Raw genomic sequence first — 16,657 nt, 5'->3', positions numbered from 1 at the left:
TAACTACTATTAGTACTAAATTGAGAAGAAACAGTTCTCTGTTTATACTGATTATTGTGAATTCTACATATTGGTCCAAATTTTACCAGTACTCTGATATACTGGTGTAAATCTCAAGTAATTCCACTTATTAAAGTGGAATTACACCATATTTACATAAAACACCACAGTGAGGGAAAGTAGTGCATCATGGGACTCCAATGGCCATAGTGCATAATGGGAGATGAAGCCTGGCTGGAGAGCCCAATCAATAGAGGAGAATGGGGACATGAGGCAGCCAAACTGTAATTCCGACAGAGCAATGCATCAAAATGTGTTCGTTTCCAGCTGAAAATGTTTGGGTTTTGGCAGAAAATGGAAAACTTAGTTTCAAGTATACAGCTTTTTGACAACAAACAAACAAACAAAACCCCCAGAATATTTTCTTCAGAAAGCACACACATTTTGCAAAAAAAATTGTCTAGCTGAGAAGCCAAATTTCAACTGAAAAATAGTTGAGATGTCATTTTTTTGATTGGACATTTTTTAAAAATAGAGATATCAGCCTGTGGAAGAATAAATATTCGATTACTTCATGGAAGAGTGTTTCTTGAAGTATTTTATTCAAATTAAGTGGGAAATAATCATAACTAAGAAAACCGAGGGTTGGAAGAACTGAATTATGAGGAAAGATTAAAGACTGAATGCATCCAGTCTCTTTTCAGATTAGACCTTAGTCACATGTTTATTTTGGCTAGAAACGGTGTCATCCAGGAATAAAGGATGTACAAATAGTTCCAATCAATCAATTATGTTTTTTTTAAAAAGACTAAAATATGTAGTTCAGTCTTGAAAGTACATGGTTTACCATTAAGATCAGCAAAAAGACTCCAAATAATGGACATTTCAGAACAGCTTTTGTACTTTAAAACCTAATACTAATGCAATCTGCTTGCAATCACTTTTCAGTGAAGCTGTGTAGCATGACCAAAAAAAAAAAAAATCCAAAACAAAAACAAAAATCAATTTTATAATTAATTGAGTGCCTATCCAAATACAGAATAATACAAAATAAAAGTCTTAAATGCAACCATCTATTTTTAAAGTGATATTTCTAAAAATTAATCAATTTCACAACTTTTTCCTCAAACACTTAAAACTGAAATTAGAAGACTGAATTACACAAACAAGCAATAAATTTAGGAAAAGATACTTTTTATATAACTTTATATAATCTATTATCCTTCAGTTTCAGAATTCTAATTCCAGTTACAGAATCCTTCTTCCAGAAAAATCTTAACATTACTTTAAGAGACATCTATAACATAAAAAAAGATCTCTCTTTTGTTTAACAGAGTATCTGAATCCTCATTATGACAAATTTGTGCCATGAACACATTCATGACCAGACACCATTTAATTTTGCACAAGAATATTTTTTAAAAAAAGGTAATTAGTTAAAATAACTTGCCATGAGTTCAAGATTATAGAATCATAGGAGTGGAAGGGATCTCGAGAGGTGATCTAGTCCAGTCCCTGGCACCCAAGGCAGGACTAAGTATTAACTAGACCATCCCTGACAAGTGTTTGTCTAACCTGCTCTTAAAATACCTCCAGTGATGGAGATTCCACAACCTCCCTAGGCAATTCGTTCCACTGCTTAACCACCCTGACTGTTAGGAAGTTTTTCCTAATGTCCAACCTAAACCTCCCTTGCTGCAATTTAAGCCCATTGCTTCTTGTCCTATCCTCAGATGTTAAGAACAACTTTTTTTTCTCCTTCTTCCTTGTAAGAACCTTTTATGACCTTGAAAACTGTTATCATGACCCCCTCAGTCTTCTCTTTTTTAGATTGAACAAAGCCAGTTTTTTCAATGGTCATGTTTTCTAAACCTTTAAACATTTTTGTTGCTCTTCTCTGGACTTTCCTGAAATTTGGCCACATCTTTCCTGAAATGTGGTGCCCTGAAGTGGACACAATACTCCAGTTGAGGCCTAATCAGCGTGGATTAGAGCAGAAGAATTACTTCTTGTGTCTTGCTTACAATACTCCTGCTAATACATCCCAGAATGATGTTCACATTTTTGCAACAGAGTTACACTGTTGATTCATATATAGCTTGTGGTCCACTATGACCCCCAGATCCCTTTCTGCAGTACTCCTTCCTAAGCAGTCATTTCCCATTTTGTATATATGCAACTCATTGTTCCTTTCTAAGTGGAGTACTTTGCATTTGTCCTCACTGAATTTCATCCTATTTACTTCAGACCATTTCTCCAGTTTGTCCAGATCTTTTTGAATTATAATTCTATCCAGAGCCGCCCAGAGGTGGGGGGCAAGTGGGGCAATTTGCCCTAGGCCCCAGGCCACGCAGGGGCCCCCCCATGAGAATGTCGGAAGCTACCCCCCGCCTCTGCCTTCCCCCGGCGCCTCAGCACGCCACGTCCAGGAGCAGCCCTGGACAGCGCTGCAGCCGCGTGGCCTGAGCTCCTCCCACTTGGAGCCACATGGTAAGGGGGCTCCCGAGCTCTGGGCCGAGGGGCGGGAGCTCAGGTCCCATGGAGCCACGCTGCTGCAGCGCTGTCCAGGGCCGCTCCTGGATGCGGCGCGCTGAGGCTCCAGGAGAGGGGGGAGGCAGGAGTAAGCAGCATGGTAAGCCCCTCTGAGCCGGGCACCCCCAACCCCACCCTCCAGCTCTGAGCCCAGCCCCTCTGAGCTGGGCACCCCCCGACCTCATCTCCCCACAGCCCTGACCCCCAGCTCTGAGCCCAGCGCCTATGAGCTGGGCACCCCCCGACCCAGAGCCCAGCTCCCCACCCAGCCCTGGGCAACAGTAGCACCACCCCCAGGCAGCGACAGCCCATTGGCACCAACTATCACCATCACCCAGCAACAGCCCATTATGTAACTGCAAATGTATACATACCATTAAAGCATTTAATGTTTTTAAATAATGTATTTTGTGTATTTTCAAATTATTAAAAATTAATTTTTGAATGTATTTCACTGGTTATTTTTTACATTTCCAAATACATGTTACTAGAGTATTGCAACTTTTTTTTATGGAAGGGGCCCCCAAAATTGCTTAGCCTCAGGCCCCCTGAATTCTCTGGGTGGCCCTGATTCTATCCTCCAAAGCACTTGCAACCCCTCCCAGTTTGGTATCGTCTGCAAACTTTATAAGTGTATTCTGTATGCTAATATCTAAATCATTGATGAAGATCTTGAACAGAACCAGACCCAGAACTGATCCCTGAAGGACCCCACTTGTTATGTCCTTCCAGCATGACTGTGAACCACTGATAACTACTCGGGAACTGTTTTCCAACCAGTTTTGCACCCACCTTATAGTAGCTCCATCTAGGTTGCATTCCCCTAGTTTGTTTATGAGAAGGTCATGCGAGACAGTATCAAAAGTTTTACAGAAGTCAAGATATACCACATCTACCGCTTCCCTCCCATCCACAAGACTTGTTCTCCTGTTAAAGAAAGTTATTAGGTTGGTTTGACATGATTTGTACTTGACAAATCCATGCTGACTGTTACTTATCACCTTATTATATTCTAGATATTTGAAAATTGATTGCTTTATTATTTGCTCCATTATCTCTCTGAGTACATAAGTTAACCTGACTGGACTGTAATTCCCCGGGTTGTCCTTATTTCCATTTTTATAGATTGGCACTATATTTGCCCATTTCCAGTCTTCTGGAATCTCTCCCATCTTCCATGACTTTCCAAAGATAATCGCTAATGGCTCATTCTCTGAAATGCTTCCAGTTCCACATGCAGGGCCAATTAGACAGGCAGAAATGCAGGGTCTCAATGCATGGATGAGACAATGGTATAGGGAGGAGGGGTTTAGATTTATTAGGAACTGGGGAAACTATTGGGAAAGGGGGAGCCTATTCAGGAAGGATGGGCTCAACCTAAACTAAAATGAAACCAGATTGCTGGCACTTAAAATTAAAAAGATCGTAGAACAGTTTTTAAACTGGACCGCTCTCAAAACTGGGTGACTGGGCAAGAAAATGGCAGATGAAATTCAATGTTGATCAATGCAAAGTAATGCACATTGGAAAACATAATCCCAACTATACATATAAAATGATGGGTCTAAATTAGCTGTTACCAGTCAAGAAAGATATCTTAGAGTCATTGTGGATAGTTCTCTGAAAATATCCACTTAATGTGCAGCAGCAGTCAAAAAAAGCGAACAGAATGTTGGAAATCATTAAGAAAGGGATAGATAATAAGACAGAAAATATCCTATTACTTCTATATAAATCCATGGTACACCCACATCTTGAATACTGCACACGGATGTGGTGTCCCCCCCATTACAAAAAGATATATTGGACTTGGAAAAGGTTCAGAAAAGGGCAACAAAAATGATTAGGGGTATGGAACAGCTGCCGTATGAGGAGAGATTAATAAAACTTGGAAAAGAGATGACTAAGAGGGGATATGCTAGAGGTCTATAAAATCATGACTGAAGTGGAGAAAGTAAATAAGGAAGCGTTATTTACTCCTTCTCAGAACACAAGAACTAGGGGACACCAAATGTAATCAATAGGCAGCAGGTTTAAAACAAACAAAAGGAAGTATTTTTTCACACAACGCACAGTCAACCTGTGGAATTCCTTGCCAGAGGATGTTGTGAAGGCCAAGACTATAACAGTGTTCAAAAAAGAACTAAATAAATTCATGGAGGATAGGTCCATCCATGGCTATTAGCCAGGATGGGCAGGAAGGGTGTCCCTAGTCTCTGTTTGCCAAAAGCTGGGAATGGGTGACAGAGGATGGATCACTTGATGATTATCTGTTCTGTTCATTCCCTCTGGGGCACCTGGCATTGGCCACTGTCGGAAGACAGGATGCTGGACTAGATGGACCTTTGGTCTGACCCAGTATGGCCGTTCTTATGTTCTTATGTAGATATCTCCTTAGCTCCTTGAGTATTCTAGGCTGCATTTCATCAGGCCCTGGTGACTTGAAGACATCTAATTTGTCTAAGTAATTTTGAACTTGTTCTTTCCCTATTTTAGCCTCTGATCCTACCTCATTTTCACTGGCATTGACTATGTTAGACGTCCAATGACCACCAACCATCTTGGTGAAAACTGAAACAAAGAAGTCATTAAGCACCTGTGCAATTTCCACATTTTCTGTTATTGTTTTCCCCCCATCATTGAATAACAGGCCTACCCTATCCTTGGTCTGCCTCTTGCTTCTAATGTATTTGTATTTTCTTGTTACCCTTAATGTCTCTAGCTAGTTTTATCTCGTTTTGTGCCTTGGCCTTTCTAATTTTTTCCCTATATACTTGTGTTATTTATTTATATTAATCCTTTGTAATTTGACCTAGTTTCCACACTTTTTATAGAACTCCTTTTTGAGTTTCAGATCATTGACGATCTCCTGGTTAAGCCACGGTGGTCTCTTGCCATACTTCCTGTTTTTCCTTTTAATCATGTGCAATTCTTCTGAAAAGCATTACACAAATGGAATACATCAAGAGTGACTGACTATGCAGCAAAATTACTAGACAATGTAATTTGAGTTGGCAGGTGGGAACATCTTAGTCACATCTTGAAAATGTCTGATGTACAATACTTGAGTCAATCATAAAAACCCCACATGCTATTCTGTGAAGGCTTTCCTTCACATTTCCACAGAACACAGGAGGTTATTAGAGGAAAACAATACTTTGCAATGTGAATTTTACTGATCAATACATTGCAGCATACTACAGAAACAGTTCAATTTTCAATGGTAAGACACTGCAAATAGAAACGTGTCATTCAGATCCTCAGACCGGAACTTATAAAAGTGGATTCTGCTACAGAAATCAAAAAGGAAAGTAAGTTCAATTGGCTACATATCAAGAAGCCAGGGCCGGCTCTAGGCACCAGCAAAACAAGCTGGTGCTTGGGGCGGCACATTTTTAGGGGCGGCACAGCCGGCGCCAGAATGCTGCCCCTAAAAATGTGCCCCAGCTGCCCTAGCTCGCCACGGTGCGTGAAACAGCTGATTCGCGCGCCGCTACTCGCCCTCCCTCCCAGGCTTGAGAGCCTGGGAGGGAGGGGGAGAAGCGGCGCCCGCACCACGGCCACTCGGAGTCTCCCCCTCCCTCCCAGGCTCTCAAGCCTGGGAGGGAGGGGGAGACTCCGAGTGGCCGCGGCGCCCGCTCTGCTTCTCCCCCTCCCTCCCAGGCTTCTCCCCCTCCCTCCCTCCTAGGCTTGAGAGCCTGGGGGGAGGAGGCAGGGCTGGGGATTTGGGGAAGGGGAGGAGTTGAGGTGGGGCCGGGGGTGGGGTAATTAAAAAACGGGGGTGGGGACGGCCAAAATTGTTTTTGCTTGGGGCGGCAAAAATCCTAGAGCCGGCCCTGCAAGAAGCAAGCTCAGATTTCTGTAGATGCATTCAATTGGTAGACACACTAAGCACAGAGAAAGAGTAAATTCTGACTCCTTAGGTGATTCTAGTAAGCATTGAAAGTGGAAACATAAGAGAGAGGAGGTGGGGAGCTGCAAGTGAGCTGATGGCACTATACCTGAGCAAATAATTAACCCAGGTTAAAAATCAGTTTGTTTAAAACTGAAACTGATTTTTTTTCCGTTTTTGTTACCGACATGAAAAACTGGAAGAAAAAGAAAAGAGTATGGGTCGAAAAAAAATGATTCATTTAGAAACAAAACATCAAATTGGGTAATTTAGAAAATGTCAAAACAAAGGGTTTTGACTTTTTCAAAGTTTTTTCCTAATTTTTTATTTGGCCCAAACTAATTGTTGAATTCTACTCAAATCCCAAATATTTTCGGACAGCTCAAAACTGCATTTTTAGGCAAATTTTCTATTCTCCAAAAAAATTTGTCCAACTTTAATTTTCAGTTCCCTTATACTGACAATGGTTTTCCATACTCATGCCAGCATAACTTAGACCATCCCAATATGTCTCTTACAAATAGTGTAGGGAGAATACTAATTGAAAAGTATCAGAGTACAATTTGACAGATTAATGTAATAATTCAAACAGCTAAAATTGAAATAATACACTAAAACTGAATTATACTAAACAAATTCTGCTAACCCAGCGTCTCTTACTGAGTGCCATATCAAATACAACAATAAACAGTAACATGTTTTCTAGTAAAGTACACAGAAATGACAGTCCATGTAAGAGCACACATTATACAAACATCTGCATCAAACTTAGAAGGAAATGTAACAGTAATATGAGAAACTAACATGATGAAAATTATCCATACAGTAAATACTACATAAACACCTTTAAGCTCTATTGATTGGCTTCACTTTTGCCTAAGCCACTGAACATTAACTATGGTGCTTCTTTTCATCAACCTTATTCTTTTATTATTTACATGCTTCTATTTGGTTCCATCATGTGCCTCTTCAGTATGAGAGTGCCCATTTCCATACAGGTGACACTCCAGGGCTACATGAATAGTACAATTGAGTTACTCTGTTTCATCAAATATCCAAGAGCAGACGTCTCAGACTTAGGCCATCTCTACACTTACCAGTAGATCGGCACTGCTGGAATCGATGCAGTGGTGTCGATTTAGCAGGTCTAGTGAAACTCTCAGGTCAACTCTGGTACTCCAGCTCCCCAAGAAGAGTAAGAGAAGTCGATGGGAGAGCATCTCCTGTCAACACAGCGCGGTGTAGACACCGCAGTGAGTTGACTTAAGCTACATCAACTTTGGTTACATTACTCATGTAACTGGAGTAGCATAATTTAGGTCAATTTACCGCAATAGTATAGACAAGGCCAACTGAAGTGTATCTTCTCTGAGTCTCCTGGTAGATAACAAGTTTGCACTGTCTATAATCTTTAATAATGACCACTTAAAGTTCAGAACAAATAAACTGTCTATTGCCCACACATTTTTATTGAATCAGACTAGCTGTCCACTTCTACTGCTAGGAGATGTTTGTGGCTTAGTTCTGAAGTTGGAAAATTTACAAAGGGAAGCAGGATAAGTACTGCAAGAATTATGGGAAACCAGAATGGAACTCTTTGTTTGTACATTATTAAACCAAAACAAGTATCTTCTATGTCTTTTTCAGTAACTGGTAAAATTTGATGGTACTTGGTAAAGTAAATCCTTAACTCATCACCACATTAAATAATGTATCCTAATTGGAAATTCTCACAACCCTACTTTGGTGGCAATTATAGCTGACTAAATAGCACAACCTATAAGTGTTCCCCAAATCCAAAGGCAAGTGGGAGACAGAAATAGTTCCTGACCTCTATTAAGCAACTATAATGTAATTAAAACTTTCCCAATCACTTGTTCTTTATTGTATATAAGATAACATTTGAAAAAAATATTGCCAAATAACTTGGAGATTGTAAAAAGAAAACTTGATGATTGTCAATCAACTTTAATGCTCTAGATGTAAACCACTTGAAAATCTCTTTCATATTCTCTGGTCATCCAAGAAGATTACCCTCTCTGAAAATGCACATACAGCATGCTGAGTAAAGGTTATAGCTGTTTTATCAACCCATTTATTAAGCTGTGGGGTATAGGCCTAGAGGAGGAAGCTCCCCTGCCAAGTCTAATTGAGAAAGGTGTGCTCTAGCTTGAGTAAAAAAAGTAATCCTGAGATACAAGGCAGAATCTTCTTCTACTCATTCAGCATGGATTGAGAAGTTATTTCGAACTTGAATGCAGACAATCACTCATTACTGCAGAAAATATTTTGGTGATTTCTTCTCTTGTCCTGACCACTCTAACAAAGCAAAACAAATAAGTTGATTGCAAAGACTCCTCATAGAGCTTTGCTTGGCACTTTTAAGACATCCACATCATTATGTATAGAACTAGCTGAATATTTTCTACTAAATGTACTTTCGTTGAAATGCACAGTTTCATCAAAGTTCAAACATTTCATGGATGTATATAAAATTTGACCAAGTTTTTGACAGGAAGGTTTCTGAAGTCCAGGATGGACTCTCTGGTAACTTAAAATATATAGAGATAGGAGGGGGGAGAGAGAGAGAGAGAAAAAGAGATGAATCAGATTATTTTTGGTCCTATGTGGAATTAATTTCTTTTTGTGATCTTCAAAAGTTGTTGGGAAATGGAATTGTCATTCTCCAGCCAGCTCTAACTATATATTTTATGTATCCCATTAATAGCATCAGTTTCTAATAATTTATTTGGAAATTCTGTATTAGTTTGTATTTGTTATGCATTTGTCTTAGTTTTCTATTAATTATTATTGCTTTATACAGCAGTAGTGTTCTATATAATAGTTTGTTCCTTATATTCAAATGAAATAAGATATACCTGCCTTCAGACAACCATATATTATGCATCATTAATACCTCATTGCAGTAAGTAGGCATATGCTCCCACTGATGTCAATGGCAGAAATCTATTATGATCTCAAAACCAGACTCTATGCCTGGTGGCATAAAAGAAAGATATATTTCTCTGCATTGTAAATCCCATTAGGATTGTTTATTCTTTACAAAAATCCATAAAGGTTTTTTTTTTAAATCCTTTTGTTACTGTGGATGTATAAAATAGAATAAAGAGGCACCTATCCCACTCAGAAACATTATAGAAACAAAACAATTACATAGTAGCTTACACCCTGAGATTCAACAGAAGCTAACCCACTACAAAACAAAAGATTTCTCTCTTCTGTGCAGATTCAACTCCCATGTTAAACAATATTCTTATAATCCCTTAGGGAAACATTTAATCTTGCTAAGAAATCATGTTGCCCATGGTGTCATTTGCCATTTCACAGAACATAAAATCGTATGACTGGAAGGGACCTTGAGAGGTCATCTACTCCAGTCCCCTGCACTCCAGGCAGGATTAAGTATGATCCAGACCATCCCTGACAGGTGTTTGTCTAACATCCTCTTCAAAATCTCCAATGACAGAAATTCCACAACCTCCCTAGGCAATTTATTCCAATGCTTAACCACCCTGACAGTTAGGAAGTTTATTTTAATGTCCAATCTAAACCGCCCGTGCTGTAATTTAAGCCCATTTCTTCATGTCCTATCCTCAGAGGTTAAAGAGAACAAATTTTCTCCCTCCTCCTTGTAACAACCTTTTATGTACTTGAAAACTGTTATCATGTCCCCCCTCAGTCTTCTCTTCTCCAGACTAAACAAACCCAATTTTTTCAATCTTCCCTCATAGGTCATGTTTTCTAGACCTTAAATCATTTTTGTTGCTCTTCTCTGACTTTCTCCAATTTGTCCATATCTTTCCTGAAATGTTGTGCCAGAACTGGAACAATACTCCAGTCAAGGCCTAATCAGCATGGAGTAGAGCGGAACAATTACTTTGAGTCTTGCTTACAACACTCCTGCTAATACATCCCAGAATGATGTTTGATTTTTTGCAACAGCGTTACACTGTTGACTCATATTTAGCTTGATCTACTATTATCCCCAGATCCCTTCCCGCAGTACTCCTTCTTAGGCAATCATTTCCCATTTTGTATGTGTGCAACTGATTGTTCCTTCCCAAGTGGAGTACTTTGCATTTGTCCTTATTGAATTTCATCCTATTTACTTCAGACCATTTCTGCAGTTTGTCCAGATCATTTTGAATTTTAATCCTACCCTCCAAAGCACTTGCAACCCCTCCCAGGTTGGTATCGTCCACAAACTTTATAAGTATACACTTTATGCCAGGGGTAGGCAACCTATGGCACGCATGCCAAAGGCAGCATGCAAGCTGATTTTCAGTGGCACACACACTGCCCCGGTCCTGGCCACTGGTCCAGGGGGCTCTGCATTTTAATTTAATTTTAAATGAAGCTTCTTAAATATTTTAAAAACCTTATTTACTTTACATAAAAGAATAGTTTAGTTATATATTATAGACTTATAGAAAGAGACCTTCTAAAAATGTTAAAATGTATTACTGGCCCGAAAAAGCCTTAAATTAGAGTGAATAAATGAAGACTCGGCACACCACTTCTGAAAGGTTGCTGACCCCTGCTCTATGCCATTATCTACATCATTTATGAAGATATTGAAGAGAATCAGACCCAGAAATGATCCTGGTGGGACTCCACTGGATATGCCCTTCCAGCTTGACTGTGACTAATAACTACTCTCTGGGAACATTTTTCCAACCAGTTATGCACCCACCTTATAGTAGCTCCGTCTAGATTGTATTTTCCTAGTTTGTTTATGAGGTCATGCAAGACAGTATCAAAAGCCTTACTAAAGTCAAGATATACCACACCTCTCGCTTCCCCCTATACACAAGGCTGTCAAAGAAAGTTGCTAGGTAGGTTTGGCATGATTTGTTCTTGACAAATCTATGCTGACTGTTTCTTAGCAGCTTATTATCTTCTAGGTGTTTGCAAATTGATAGTTTAATTATTTGCTCCATTATCTTTCCATGTACTGAAGGTAAGTTCACTGGTCTGTAACTACCTGGGTTGTTCTCATTCCCCTTTTTATAGACTGGCACTATATTTGCCTTCTGCCACTCTTCAGGAATCTCTCCTATCTTTCAAGAGTTTTCGAAGATAATCGCTAATTGCTCAGATATCTCCTCAGTCAGCTCCTTTAGTATTCTAGAATTTATTTCATAAGGCCCTGGTGACTTGAAAACAACTAACTTGTCTAAATAATTTTTAACTTGTTCTTTCCCCTCTGATCCTAGCTAATTTTCACTGGCATTCTCTATGTTAGATGTCCATTTGCTACTAAACTTTTTGGTGAAAACTGAAACAAAAATGTCATTTACCACTTCTGCCACTTCCACATTTTCTGTTATTGCATTTCCCCCCTCATTGAATAACAGGCCTACCCTATTTGTGGTCTTGCTCAGGCTTCTCATGTATTTGTAGAATGTTTTCTTGTTACCCTTTATGTCTCTAGCTAGTTTAATCTCATTTTGAGACTTGGCTTTTCTAATTTTGTCCCTATATTCTTGTGTTATTTGTTTATATTCATCCTTTGTAATTTGATCTATTTCCACTTTTTGTAGGATTTTTTTTTTTTTTTTTTTTTTTTTTTATTTATACTGGTTTGTCAGCATGGTCTCTTGCCATAATTCCTACCTTTCCTACGCAGTGGGATAGTTTGTTCTTGTGCCCTTAAAAATGTCTCTTTGAAAAAACTGCCAACTCTCTTGAACTGTTTTCCCCTTTAGACTTGCTTCCCAAGGGGATCTTACCTAACAACTCCCTGAGTTTGCTAAAGTCTGCCTTCTTGACATCCATTTTCTTTATTGTGCTGTTTTCCCTACTACCATTTTTTAGAATCATGGACGTTATCATTTCATGATCACTGTAACCCAAGCTGCTTTCCACTTTCAATTTTTTAACCAGTTCTTTGGGCCAGAAATATAGTGCAAGAGAAACCAAATATTGTGTTAAGCTTCTAATATAAATATCAGTGACCTGCAGAGTGCTCCAGCAAGAAGCAGAATATTTCACTAAGTTATTTTGAAGATATATGTATTGAATAAATAAATAATAATAATAACAACAGACTTTCCTTAAAAGAATTTGGAATTAAAGACTTCAAACTGGCTCCAAATTTTCCACTCAAGAACTTTAGTTGCTTCTCAACAAATCAAGCATTTCCTGTGTAAAAATGGATGCTGCTGTGGAAAGCTACATATCAATGTTGTTGATCATTTCCTTTCTATGGTATTCCATCCATGACAAACATTATTTTATTTCCAGATATGATGTGCACAACATAAAAAAAAGACTTATTTTAATGTTGAGTACATAGTATACACTTTGATATATCCACCTTTCAGAATAATTGTTTATTGGGAAGATTAGACGTGTCCTAATAGTAATCATGCAACAAGAAATAAATGAGTGGAAATCAAGAAAAAAGATCAAAGAGATTGGGGCAGCAGCAGAGAGAAATGGCCAGGGCAGTAGAGAGATGGTGTAGAAAGAGGTGAGACAATCAAATCCAAGTACAAGTCAAAGAATAAGACATTAAAACCTTATTGTGAACATAGGGTGGTAGATCTTGACTTAAACGACAAAGATTTTTACCTGTTAAAGACCAAAATGGAGCTCTAAGCCACTTGTCACATTTGGAGTGAGGGGATTGAAGTACTTGCAGCTGCTCCTTGAGGCATTGTGCTCGTGGTCGCTGTATTGTCTCTTACCTCCCACAGCAACATTTTAACCAGTGTGCACCCTGTCCCATTCTGCTGCCCCAGTGCTTGCCTAGCTCTGCTGGCTGATGCAGAGGCAAGCGGGATGAGGGCTACACCACTGCTTACCCGTGCATATGGGGCTCTGAAAAAAAAAAGTGGGAATGCGTGCAGAGCTGGGCACGTAACACTATGTCACTTGTTCACACAACCTCTAAAGCATTACTCGTGGATCTGCCATACACTCTGTAGTAAAGACAATGGATAATCTGTAAAATCTAAGGCTACGTCTTCACTACCCGCCGATCCGGCGGGTAGCAATCGGTCTATCGGGGATCGACTTACCGCGTCTAGTGAAGACGCGGTAAAATCGATCCCTGATCGCTCTGCCGTCGACTCCGGAAATCCACCTCGGCAAGAGGCGGCAGCGGAGTCGGCGGCAGCGCGGCAGCGGTCGACTTTCCCGCGTCCTCACCGCCAGGTAAGCCGACCTAAAATACACAACTTCAGCTACGGTATTCACGTAGCTGAAGTTGCGTATCTTAGGTCGGACCCCGGCTGTAGTGTAGACCCAGCCTAACTGATGTTCTCTGTTGAGTCATGTAAAATCTTCTCTTTTTACATCTATCTACCTACTGTGACAAAGTTCCTCCTCTATCTTGGTGGGTCCTGCGCTTATTGGTGGATTTTCTTGCCTCAGAGATTCACCATGTGGGTTGGGGAACAGCCCAGAGACCGTCCCCTCTGGAAGAACCCACAGTCCAGGTCATTTGGGAGGTTTGGGGGGAACCCAGGCCCGCCCTCTACTCCGGGTTCCAGCCCAGGGCCCTGTGGAGTGCAGCTGTCTATAGTGCCTCCTGTAACAGCTGCATGACAGCTACAACTCCCTGGGCTACTTCCCCATGGCCTCCTCCAAACACCTTCCTTATTCTCACCACAGGACCTTCCTCCTGGTGTCTGATAATGCTTGTGCTCCTCAGTCCTCCAGCAGCACACCCTCTCCCTCTCACTCTCAGCTCCTTGCACCTCTTGCTCCCAGCTCCTCACACTCGTACCACAAACTGAAGTGAGCTCCTTTTAAAACCCAGGTGCCCTGATTAGCCTGCCTTAATTGATTCTAGCAGCTTCTTCTTAATTGGCTCCAGGTGTCCTAATTAGCCTGCCTGCCTTAACTGGTTCTAGCAGGTTCCTGATTACTCCAGTGCAGCCCCTTCTCTGGTCACTCAGGGAACAGAAAACTACTCATCCAGTGACCAGTATATTTGCCCTCTACCAGACTCCTGTACCCCACTGGTCTGGGTTTGTCACACTACATAATATACAATGAATTTACGTGCTTAGATTTCCAGAAACTAGCTGAGGCAATCGGAGATGTAATCTAAAAGTCAAGGAAAGTGTGGGCCCCTTACTGAATGAGGGAGGCAACCTAGTGACCGAGGATGTGGAAAAAGCTAATGTACTCAATGATTTTTTTGCCTCTGTCTTCACGAACAAGGTCAGCTCCCAGACTGCTGCACTGGGCAGCACAGTATGGGGAGAAGGTGACCAGTCCTCTGTAGAGAAAGAAGTGGTTCGGGACTATTTAGAAAAACTGGATGAGCACAAGTCCATGGGGCCGGATGCGCTGTATCCGAGGGTGCTAAAGGAGTTGGCGGATGTGATTGCAGAGCCATCATTGAAAACTCATGGCAATCGGGGGAGGTCCTGGATGACTGGAAAAAGGCTAATGTAGTGCCCATTTTTAAAAAAGGGAAGAAGGAGGATCCGGGGAACTACAGGACAGTCAGCCTCACCTCAGTCCCTGGAAAAATCATGGAGCAGGTCCTCAAGAATCAATTTTGAAGCACTTAGAGCAGAGGAAAGTGATCAGGAACAGTCAGCATGGATTCACCAAGGGCAAGTCATGCCTGACTAACCTAATTGCCTTCTATGAGGAGATAACTGGCTCTGTGGATGAGGGGAAAGCAGTGGATGTGTTATTCCTTGACTTTAGCAAAGCTTTTGATACGGTCTCCCACAGTATTCTTGCCAGCAAGTTAAAGAAGTATGGGCTGGATGAATGGACTATAAGGTGGATAGAAAGCTGGCTAGATCGTCGGGCTCAATGGGTAGTGATCAATGGCTCCATGTCTAGTTGGCAGCCGGTTTCAAGCGGAGTGCCCCAAGGGTCGGTCCTGGGGCCGGTTTTGTTCAATATCTTCATTAATGATCTGGAGGATGGCGTGGACTGCACTCTCAGCAAGTTTGCAGATGACACTAAACTGGGAGGAGTGGTAGATATGCTGGAGGGTAGGGATAGGATACAGAGGGACCTAGACAAATTAGAGGATTGGGCCAAAAAAAACCTGATGAGGTTCAACAAGGACAAGTGCAGAGTCCTGCACTTAGGACGGAAGAATCCCATTCACTGTTACAGACTAGGGACCGAGTGGCTAGGCAGCAGTTCTGCAGAAAAGGACCTAGGGGTTACCATGGACGAGAAGCTGGATATGAGTCAACAGTGTGCCCTTGTTGCCAAGAAGGCTAACGGCATTTTGGGCTGTATAAGTAGGGGCATTGCCAGCAGATCGAGGGACGTGATCGTTCCCCTCTATTCGACATTGGTGAGGCCTTACCTGGAGTACTGTGTCCAGTTTTGGGTCCCACACTACAAGAAGGATGTGGAAAAATTGGAAAGAGTACAGCAGATGGCAACAAAAATGATTAGGGGGCTGGAGCACATGAGTTATGAGGAGAGGCTGAGGGAACTGGGATTGTTTAGTCTGCAGAAGAGAAGAATGAGGGGCGATTTGATAGGTGCTTTCAACTACCTGAAAGGGAGTTCCAAAGAGGATGGATCTAGACTGTTCTCAGTGGTAGCAGATGACAGAACAAGGAGTAATGGTCTCAAGTTGCAGTGGGGGAGGTTTAGATTGGATATTAGGAAAAACTTTTTCACCAGGAGAGTGGTGAAGCACTGGAATGGGTTACCTAGGGAGGTGGTGGAATCTCCTTCCTTAGAGGTTTTTAAGGTCAGACTTGACAAAGCCCTGGCTGGGATGATTTAGTTGGGATTAGGTCCTGCTTTGAGCAGGGGGTTGGACTAGATGACCTCCTGAGGTCTCTTCCAACCCTGATATCTATGATTCTATGATTCTAAAATAGTTTTAATGACTGTATTGACTGTATTGTAGTGTAAGATAGGTCACATGATTGAATCCTAAAACACAAAAATCTCAGCAAGCTGTAACTGAAGAGGAAACACACTGAGAAATGTAATTTTATTCCCCACTTATAGATGAATTTATGATGAAATTCCTTTGAGTACAATTAGCCTGTGCAAGACCTTCTATGCCACTTAAACTCCATGTTGTAACTATGAAGGGGGAACCCTGAATGGAGAGGCCATGGAGACCTGTGCATTTCCTGCATGCCTGAGGAGGGCTCTGACCCAAGCCCCCACACAGAGGCTGATGAAAAGTGCAGCACGATCCATGATTGTCCTGTGGCCCTAATGCTCCACCCATGAGGTGGTCCAGCATAGTCCAGGGGA

The 16,657-nt window shown here is 41.2% G+C and overlaps 1 protein-coding gene across 1 annotated transcript in view; it reads right to left on the bottom strand.

The window, feature by feature from the left end:
* Positions 1-16,657, bottom strand: part of MYO16 (myosin XVI) — a 454,918-nt gene that overhangs the window by 133,168 nt on the left and 305,093 nt on the right. The gene's annotated exons all lie outside the window — the stretch shown is intronic.

This window comes from Terrapene carolina, unplaced genomic scaffold (assembly GCF_002925995.2).
Source record: "Terrapene carolina triunguis isolate 2854851 unplaced genomic scaffold, T_m_triunguis-2.0 Scaffold21, whole genome shotgun sequence".
NCBI classification, from domain to species: Eukaryota; Metazoa; Chordata; order Testudines; family Emydidae; genus Terrapene; species Terrapene triunguis.
Note: the sequence above shows the minus strand (reverse complement) of the source record. Positions and strands in the feature narration are given on the sequence as shown.